The sequence below is a fragment of the Pipistrellus kuhlii genome, unplaced genomic scaffold (genome assembly GCF_014108245.1).
Source record: "Pipistrellus kuhlii isolate mPipKuh1 unplaced genomic scaffold, mPipKuh1.p scaffold_m20_p_38, whole genome shotgun sequence".
NCBI classification, from domain to species: domain Eukaryota; kingdom Metazoa; phylum Chordata; class Mammalia; order Chiroptera; family Vespertilionidae; genus Pipistrellus; species Pipistrellus kuhlii.
Window position 1 is genome coordinate 4952345 of NW_023425538.1, and position 11060 is coordinate 4963404.

Here is an 11060-nt window from a genome sequence, read left to right on the forward strand (position 1 = left end):
GCCATAAAAGAGAAGGAATTCTCATCATTTGCAGCAACCTGGATAGAACTAGAGAACATCATGCTGAGTGAAATAAGCCAGTCAATGAAAGAGAAATACCACATGGCCTCACTCATTTATGGATATTAAAGAACATTATAAACTGACAAACCAAAAGTCAGATATAAAGACAGTAAAGCAACAAGCAGACTGTAAATTTACAGTGGGGAGGGTAGGGAGATCTGGGGGAGATAAGAGATCAACTGAAGGACTTGTTTACATGCATATAAGTACAACCAATGGACACAAAACTCTGGGGAGGGAGGGTATGTATGGGAGTGGGGGCAATGTTAAAATATGTACACAGATACTAATTAAAAAAACACACAGAGAAATAATGACAAAACTTCCCTGATTTGAGAAAGAAAAAGGTCTCACCCACCCAAACAAGATGAACTCAAAAGGACCCACACTAAGACACATTGTAATTACAATGGCAAATATTAATGACAAATAGAGAATTTTAAAGTCTACAAGAGAGAGACAAGGAGTCACCTACAAGGGATTTCCCATTAGATTATCAAATGATTTCTCAACAGAAACAGATCAGACCAGAAAGGGATTAAAATGAAGTATATAAAGTGATGCAAAGCAAGGGACTGAATCCAAGAACACTCTATCCAGCAAGGCTTTCTTCAAAATTGAAGGGGAAATGGGAGCTTCACAGACAAAAAGAGGCTAGGGGAGTTTATCACTACCAAGCTAGAAATATAATAAACGATAAAGGGACTGAGGTAGAAAGAAGAAATAGAAAAGGAAGAATGAACACAGGCATAAAGAATAAAAATGGTCATGAACAAAAACCTATGAATAATAACCTTAAACACAAATGGACTAAATGCTACAATGAAAAGACATAGAGTGGCTGAATGGAAAAAACAAACAAACAAACAAACAAAAAAAAAAAAAACATGAGCCAAATACATTCTGTCTACAAGAGACCCACCTCAGGACAAGGGACTCAAACAGACAGAAAGTGAAGGGATGAAAAAAAATTTTCTGGCAAATGGAAGTGAAAGAAAATGCTGGTGTAACAATACTTATATATGACAAAATAGAACTCAAATTGAACGCCATTTTGAGAGATAAAGAAGGCCACATCATATTACTAAAGGGATCAATACAAAAAAGGGATATAACTCTGGTAAACATATATGCAGCCAATGATGGAGTAACCAGATATATAAAAAATACTTCTGGAAGATGTCAATGGAGAGATAGGCAGCAATACAATAATAGAAGGGGATTTTAATACCCCATTGACATCATTGGATAAATCATCTAGACAAAAAAATTAACAGAGAAACAGCAATCCTAAATGACTCACTAGATTAGATTTACTTAATCAACATTTTCAGAACATTTCACCCCACAACTACAGAATACAAATTCTTCTCAAGTGCATATGGGACATTTACAAAGATAAACCACATATTGGAACACAGGAAAAGTCTCTTCAAATTCAAAAAGATTTAAATCATATCAAGCATCTTCTCAGAATACAATGTCATAATATTACTAATAAACTAAAATAAAAATAATTAAAAATTTCAAACACTTGGGGGTTAAATAGCATGCTATTAAACAATGATTGGGTTACCAAAGAGATCAAAGAGTAAATTTAAAAAAATCTTAGAAACAAATGACATTGAAAACAAAACAATCCAAAATCTATGTAACACAGTGAACGAAATCCTGAAAGGGAAGTTCATAGCATTAAAGACCTACCTTAAAAACAACAAAAACTTGTAATAAATTATCTAACTCTACAACTTACAGAATTAGAAAGAGAGCAACAAGAAAAGCCCAGAGTAAGAAGAAGGAAGTAAATAATAAAGATCAGAATGAAAAAGAATGACATAGAGATTAAACACACACACACACACACACACACACACACACACACCACATAATATCAATAAAACCAGAATAAACAAAATTGATGAACCTCCAGCCTGGCTCACCAAGAAGCAAAAAGAGAGGACACAAATAAACAAAATCAGAAATAAAAGAGTTGAAATAACAACAGATCCCACAGAAATACAGAGAATTGTAATAAAATACTATGAACAATTCTATTCCAACAAACTGGTCAACCTAGAAGAAATTAACATATTCTTAGAAAAATACAACCTTCAAAAACTCAAGAAGAATAAAATAATCTGAGTAGGCCAAAAACTATGGAAGAAATTTAAGCAGTCATCAAAAACACTTTCAGCAAACAAAAACCCTAGGTCAGTCCTGTTCAACAGGTGAGTTTTACTAATTATTCAAAGAACTAAAACCTAAAGCCTATCTTCCTCTGACTATTCCAACAAATTCAAGAGGAAGTCATACTTCAAAGTTCTTTCTATGAAGCCATCAGTACCTTAATCCCAAAATCAGATAACGTCACTACAAAGAAAGAATTACAGGTCAATATCTCTGATGAACATAGATGTTAAAATCCTCAAAAATATTCTAGCAAATAGAATCCAGCATTACACTAGAAAGATCATACACCATGACCAAGTAGAATTTATTCTGGGAATGCAAGGCTGGTACAATATCCACAAATCAATAAACATGAGACATCACAAACAAATTGAGAGATTAAAAAAATCATATCAACTGATTTAGAAAAAGCATTTGAAAAAAATCCAACATGCTTGATTTATTTTTCATTTTTTATTGTTTAAAGTATTACATATGCCTCAATCCAAAAAAATTTCTTGGTAAAAATTCTCAGTAAAGTGGGAGCAGAGGGATCATACCTCAACATAATAAAAGCCTTATATGACAAAAACAGCATACTAAAATGGCAAAAACTAAAGCCATTTCCCCTAAGAACAGGAACAGGAAAGGGGATGTCCACTCTCACCACTCCTGTTTGACATAGTACTGAAGTGTTAGCCATAGTAGTCAGACAAGAAGAAGAAATAAAAGAAATCCGAATTGGAAAAGAAGTAAAACTGTCATTATCCTCAGATGACATAATAATATACCTAGAAAAACCCTAAAGATTTCATTAAAAAAACACTACTGGATGTAATGAATTCTGCAATGTAGCAGGATTCAAAATTAACAGCCATAAATCTATGATTTTTTATATACCAATAATGAATGTGCAGAAAAAGAAATTTTAAAAAAATTAATGCCATTTACTATTGCAACAAAACATTAAGAAACATAGGAATAAACTTAAAATAAGGAAGTAAAAGACTTATACTTAGAAAACTACAAGACATTGAAGAAGGAGATAGAAGAAGACATAAATGAACGATATATCATGTTCATGGATTGGTAGAATCAACATCTTTAAAATGTCAATACTACCTAAAGCAATATATAGATTCAATGCAATTCCCATTAAAATACCAACAATATATTTCACATACCTACAACTAACTCTCCAAAAATTTATATGAGAGAAAAACAAAGAACCCGAATAGCTGCAGCAATCCTGAGAAAGAAGAACAAAGTTGGAGGGATCACAATACCAGATATCAAGCTATATTATAAAGCCACTGTCCTCAAAACTGTTTGATACTGGCAGAAGAACATAGGCCAGTGTAACAGTCAGAGCACCCATAAATTGGCCCAAGCCATTATGTTAAATTAATATTTAGCAAAGGAGGAAAGAGCCAACAATGGAGTCAGGACAATCTATTCAATAAATGGTGTTGGGAAAATTAGACAGATACATGCAAAAAAAAAAAATGAAACTAGACCACCATATTACACCATACACAAAAATAAACTCAAATAGATAAAGGACTGAAGCATAAGACGGGGGAAACCATAAAATTTCAGAAGAATCCATAGGCAACAATATCTTTAGCTATACAGCTCCTTGGGCAATGGAATCTAAGGAGAAAATAAATAAATAGCACTACATCAAAAATAAAAAGCTGCACAGCGAAAAAACCATCAACATAACAATAAGAAAGCATGGGAGAACATATTTGCCAATGTTATAGCCAATAAAGGCCTAATCTCCAAAATTCATAGGAAACTCATACATCTTAACAAAAGGCAGATAAACAATCCAATAAAAAATAATGAGCAAAAGACTAAAATAGAAACTTTTAAAGTGGACCTACAGCAGGCCAAGAGAAATATGAAAACATGCTCAATGTCATTTGTCATCTGAGAGATGCAAATCAAAATGACAATGAGATACCATCTCATACTGTCAAAATGGCTATCATCAGCAAATTAACAAATGAAAAGTGCTGGTGAGGATGTGGAGAAAAAGAAATAACTCATGCAGTGCTGGTGGGAATGTAGACTGGTGCAGCCACTCTGGAAAACAGAATGCAGTTTCCTGAAAATATTAAAAATTGATCTCCCATTTGACCCAGTGATCCCATTTCTAGGAATATATTCCAAGAAATAGGAAATACCAATTAGAAAGTATATATGCACCCCTATATTCATAGTGGAACAATTTACCATAGCTAAGATTTGGAAACAGTCTAAGTGCCTCTCAGCAGATGAGTGGATTAAAAACCTGTGGTACAGCTACACAACTGCTGCAGTAAAAAAGGAGTTCTTACATGGATAGCTATAGGTAATACTTGTGGCGACCTAGCAACAGCACAGATGGTCATGGAGATCATTATGCTAAGTGAAATAAGCCACTTGGAGAAAGATATGTATCACATGATCCTACTCATTTGTGGAATACAATGAACAGCATAAACTAATGAACCAAAATAGATCCAGAGATAGAGAAGTATCAAACAGGTGGTCAAACTTCACAGGGAATGCAGGGAAGGGGGTGTTTAAAGTTCAACCAAAGGATTTGTATGAATGCATAAGCAATGGACACAAACACTAGGGATGTGAGGGCATGTGCTGGGAGTTTGGGGTGCTCAGGAAGAGGTCAATGGGGGGTAAAAGAGAAATATGTAATACTATATGTAATACTTTATACAATAAATAATTTTTAAAAATAAGAAAGAAAGAAAGAAGCTGCTAATGCAAAGTGCCTAGAACAGTCCATCACACAAACTCTTTTTCCTTGTGAAGTGATGAAATTCCCCAGACATCAAATGCAAAGCAAAAAAATATCATTATATAATTCATGTAATCTAAGTCATAATTGTAACTGCCTTTATTATTCGTAGTATATTTTATATTAGACTTTATATTTCCTTCTCCATTATTATACTTGCTTTAAATACTTTTCTTTATGACTAATGGCACTAATGATAGCAAACACTCATATAGTATTTATATATAAATGCCAGACATTATTATAAAGTCGTGGTTTATATATATTAACTCACTTAATCCTCACATTAATCCTTTGAGTTAGTTGTTATATATATGAATACATATATACTCATATATAGATGTACTTATATGTATATATGTAGATAACATTATATTCTATATAACATAATCTATACTAATAAAAGCCTTGATGGTCGTCACACCTTAGCATTGTCCCAAGATGGCCATCACATGATGGCTGCCACAAAATGGCCACCACAAGATGGCCACGTGCACAGAGGAGGCAGGGCCTGACAGCCACTCTGCACAGTGAGGCCTGGAGGTCCTGTGGCTCCATGCAGCATGGTCGAGGCCAGTCCCGACATCTCCGCCACCTTGTGCAGAGGAGGTGAGTCCCGGCAGATGAGGCAGGTTGTAGCAGGGGAGGTCAGTTGTGGGCGATCAGGCTGATAGGGGAGGCCAGTTGGATGTAATAAATCAAAACATATAACTACAATACTAGAGGCCCGATACATGAAAATTCATGCACTTGGCGGGGGGGGGGAGAGGGGGGAGGGGGTCCTCATCCCAGTCTGCACCCTCTTGCAGTCTGGGAGCCCTCAGGGGTTGTCCAACTGATGGCTTAGGCTCACTCCCCACTGGGAGTGGGACTAAGCCTTGGTCTTGCCTCCCTCTGTGGGAGATGACCAGCAGGCTGATCAGGAGATGGTGCCAGTGAGCAGCCAGCCCTGTCCCCCATCGCCTTGCCAGTGCCTTCCTCAGTGGGAGGCCACCAGGTGGGCCAATGAGGGGCTGGCACCAGCCAGTGAGCAGCCAGCCCCACCCCCCCTATCGTCACTTCATCACCTTTGGTTGCCACCACCCATTCTATCTGCCTGCTGGCACGTGCCTTGGTTGGCCTACTACCACCTACATGCTGGCCCAGTTGTTCTACCATTCAGTTGATTTGAATATTATGCTAGATTTGAATATTATGCTGTTATTATATAGAATTATTCACAAGAATAATAAGAGTCAAACAGAATTTCACTTGAGAGAAAATTAATAGGTGTTTGGATTTTTATTTACCATTATTTGTTTAACAGAAAAAATGCCTATTTTGCATTAGACTCTTACTACTTTCTTTGAAAACACATCCTTAATTTAAATAAAATTAATTTCAAAAAATGTAATAATATACTAATTGTAATTGCTGGATGACTAAAAACTATTGCTTTAATATACAACTCCTGGAATGATACATTAATGGTTCTGTCTATACTCTGACACTTGAATGAAATAAATATGTTTGATATGATCTCTCTTTTGGATGTATTTACCAAGTGGTGTATTGTTGAACTTTCATTTTTATAATCCAGATAAAAGTATATTTAGATTTAAAGTTTACTTTTGAACTCTGAAACATTATTTGATGGCTTCATTCCAAGTATAGTTTCTATATACACACACACCTCCATCTCTCACCCCATCTCAACTATATTATCTGCTAAAATATACCACTTCTATTCTTAGAATACACTATCAATGTTAATTTTTACTGGTAAAATTAAATATTTGGTCTTGACGATTTTACTTTCTTTAAAATGAAATTCAGCTTAGTTGATTTTTTATTTGTTTTGTTAATTTTCCTCCAAGTTCTTATACTTTCTTGGAAATATTATCTGACTGCACAATACCAAAGTGAAAATGCCACTTGAAGTCTATTTACATGAACTACAGACCATTAAATAAACTGGATGTGTTCTTAATGTAGAAACAGAATGTTTCCTGACATTTGGTTAGAAATATTAAATCAAATTAGCCTGGATAAGTCAACTTCTATGAGGACTGAGAACAGCTAAATAAAACTTTAACAGGCTCTAACAAATGGTACTTTTCCTACCTGGAACTGAGTAAGGTTATTAAGGGATTCAATGAAGCTAAGTGTAAGTTTAATATTTTTATCCAGTGAATACAAAAATGAAGTAAAATCCTGTTAATTATTTCATAGATGATAATACTTATAGAAAGTAAAAAAAAAATTACTCAAAAGAGTATTTAAATCAACAATAAGTTAAAATAGGAAACAAAATGGCAACTCTAAATACTGAGCCTGAACTTTTTGAAACATTAGCAAAAACAAGGATGGAAGTTAACACACACTCAAGAAGGTATCCTCCAGAAAGAACAATTAGTAAATTGTAAAATGCTGCCACTTTTGAGTATAATATACTGTTTATGAAATAAAGAATATTACTACTTAAGATCTTTGATACTCACAGAACAATGACTAAGAAAAATCAGACTTTTCCTGCACAGATATTGGAATACTTATTATAAATCTTAAGTAACTTTTATCCTATCTAATAAAAGAATATATGCAAATTAACTGTACCTTCACAACACCAACAAGCCACTCCAACCAGCCAATCAGGAGTGAGTATGCAAATTAACCCCAACCAAGATGGCTACAGCCACAGAGAGAGCAGGAAGGAGGCTTGGGTTTCCACAGTGTTGGAGGAAACCAAGCTTTCCACACACCCTGGCCAGCCCAGGTCTCCACTCAATGCTACAAAGTTTCAATTATAGAAGATAAATAAATCCCAATAGAAATGGCTGTGACCATGGCCATGGAGCAAGCAGGAGGCTTGGCTCCACTCCAGGCTACAAAGTTTCAATTGTAGAATATAAATAAATCCCAGATACCAGAGTCTCTGCTTGGGTTGCCAAGGGTGTGGCTGGCCTGCAAACCACCACAGGCCCCTCGCCCAGGCCACCTCACACCCCAAGGGAAACCCCACCCTGATCCGGGTCACCCTTCAGGGCAAACCAGCTGGCCCCCATCCATGCACCAGGCCTCTATCCTATCTAATAAAAGAGTAACGTGCAGATTTACCATCACTCCAACAAAAGATTGCTGCCTCCATGGGATCAAAGATTCTGCCCCCATGTGGACACAAAATGGTCACCATGAGATGGCTAGCAGGAAAGGGCAGTTGGGAGGGACTAGGCCTGCAAGGGAGGGTAGTTGTGGGTGATCAGGCCAGCAGGGGGAGGCAGTTGGGAGTGACAAGGCCTGCAAGGGAGGGAAGTTGGGGGCAATCAAGCCTATAGGGAAGGGCAGTTGGAGGGGACCCAGGCATGCAGGGGAGGGCAATTAGGGGTGACCAGGCCTGCAGGGGAGGACAGTTAGGGGCAAACAGGCTGGCAGGGGAGCAATTAGCCATCAATCAGGCTGGCAGAGGAGTGGTTAGGGGTGATCAGGCTGGCAGGCAGAAGCAGTTAGGGGCAATCAGGAAGGCAGGCAGGTGAGTTGGGAGCCATCGGTCCTGGATTGTGAGTTGGATGTCCAACTGCCTGTTTAGGCCCGCCTAAACAGGCAGTTGGACATCCCTCAAGGGGTCCCAATTGGAGAGGGTGCAGGCTGGGCTGAGGGACCCCCGTCGTCCCCTATGCATGAATTTCATGCACCAGGCCTCTATTTTATTATTTTAAAAAATCAAACTTTTAATACCAGTTGTCAAGGAAAACTGGAGCTGCAACAGTATAGCTTCCCAGCACTCCAGAACCTGCTAACCTAAACACAGCTTAGACCAGAGACAGTGAGTTTGGCTACAGCCATTATGAATATTGGGTGACAGTAGAACATACAAGTAGGAAAATAATATAGCAGATAGAAATATCTGGAAATTGATATATTGAAGGCATTTATTTAGAAGTGATATTTGAAACAATGGGTCGCCCATCTGGTATGGCTCAGTGGTTGACCATCAACCTATGAACCAGGAGGTCATGGTTCAGTTCCCAGTCAGGGCACATGCCTGGGTTGCAGCCTCAATCCCCGGTGTGGATTGTGTAGGAGGCAGCCGACCAATAATTCTCTCATCATGAATGTTTCTATCTCTCTTTCCCTCTCCCTTCTCTGAAATAAATAAAAATATTTTTTAAATGAAACTATGAGTTAATGAGAAGTCACAGGTAGAGAAAATAAGAGAATGTACATGGGAAAGTATAGAGAAAATAAGTAATAGATTATGGGCCAAATACTAAAACTTCAGGAGAAATCAACATTTAACAGAGAGTTGAGGACAAGAGGGAAAGTGGTAGAAAAGTAGTTGAATAGATAATATAGAATCATAAATAACAAGAAAGGAGAAATTTTAAGAAGTAGGACATGATCATGAACGCTACATAAAGCAATTAAGTCAAGTAGGATGAAGATTTGGTAAAGTATCCTCCATAGCACTTACCACAATTGAAATGAGTTATTTGGGTAAATTAACATCTTACCTAACTAAACTTGAGTTATAAAGACAGACCTTATGTTTCCTACTATAGCTTTAATGCCTAGCAATGCCTGACAAATAGCTATCACATATATAAATAGTTTTTGAATGGATAAATAAATGAATGGATATCATGAAACTTACTAATAGCAGTAAAAGTGACCCTTGGAATTACAGTGTCAATGAAGCAATGAAGGTAGATGTCATGTCATAAAGGAATTTAAAGAAAGTGACCTTTTAAAATAGAGAAAGTGGTTAGTAAGGTAGTAGGGGCAGATTTTGTTAACTACCTCTTAGAGATGTATTTTTGCTGAAAGGAGAGAGAAACCAGATCAAGTGAATTTCCTGTCCTAGTATAGTATCTACTTATCAGATATGCCTCTAAGAATTCTGACAGACTTCCAGATGATGTTCCAGAATTTAAGGTAGCCACTACAGTTTCCAACTCCACAAGTGATGTAAGCAATAGGACCACCTGCTTTATTACTGCTCTTTTTAGTAAAATCAGAAATCCCTGGGCTAGGCATGATAGAGGATGTGGAGAAGCATGATAAGGAAAGAGAGGACAAAGGAAACAGTAATGCTACCCACAGAAAGAAAGAGCCAGGAATGAAATCAAGTTACAGAGAAGTTAAAAGACTCCTTTATTTATTTATTTATTTATTTATTTATTTATTTACTTTCTTTATTGATTAAGGTATCACATATTTGTCCTCAACCTCCCATTCCAATCCCCCACCCCCCCAATTATGCCCCCACCCCCCTATTTTCCTTGACCACTGGTTAGGCTCATATGTGTGCACATAAGTCCTTTGGTTGATCTCTCTCTTTTTAAAATCATCCAAAATGTGCAAATGTGTGTGGGTAGATAAATGTGTGAGAGAGGCAGCACATGCACAAGCAACATATTGGACATACAAAAACATAGTTACAAATAATTTCCAACTATTAAATATTACAGACAATTAGTTAAGTATTTACATATGCTGGTAAAATAGTCATAACCCTTGCCCTTGTATAATAAAGCTTAGGTAAAACAAACTACTCATTTTACATATTAAAGTTGCATTTCCTTTTCCTATCTTTAACATACTAAATCAGTGTTTGTTTCCCAAAGTGTGGTACGCATACCCCCAGGGGTGCGGGAAGAGTTTGGTGGGGATATGCACTGCACCGTGCTTAGCTGCGCCTAATTCTACGTTCTCATGAGTACAGGGGGTACTCAGCGTACACATATGAATTATAGAAGGGGTACACATATGTCAAAAGTTTGGGAAACACTGTTAAATAATAAGTAAGTAGTTTCAACAAAACACTATATGTTCCTCCAAGACACAAAGAGGTAGAACTAATTAATTTATTATTTAATTCCCTGAACCTATTAGACTTTATCAAACCTGAATAAATTGAAAGACAACCAGCCAGTTCTGAAGCTTATGTTGGCAGATTTTTAGAAAATCATAAATATATAGAATAAACATGATTTGACAACAAAAAAACTTTTTCCTTATCTGTTTCCAAAATATTAGTTGCCTA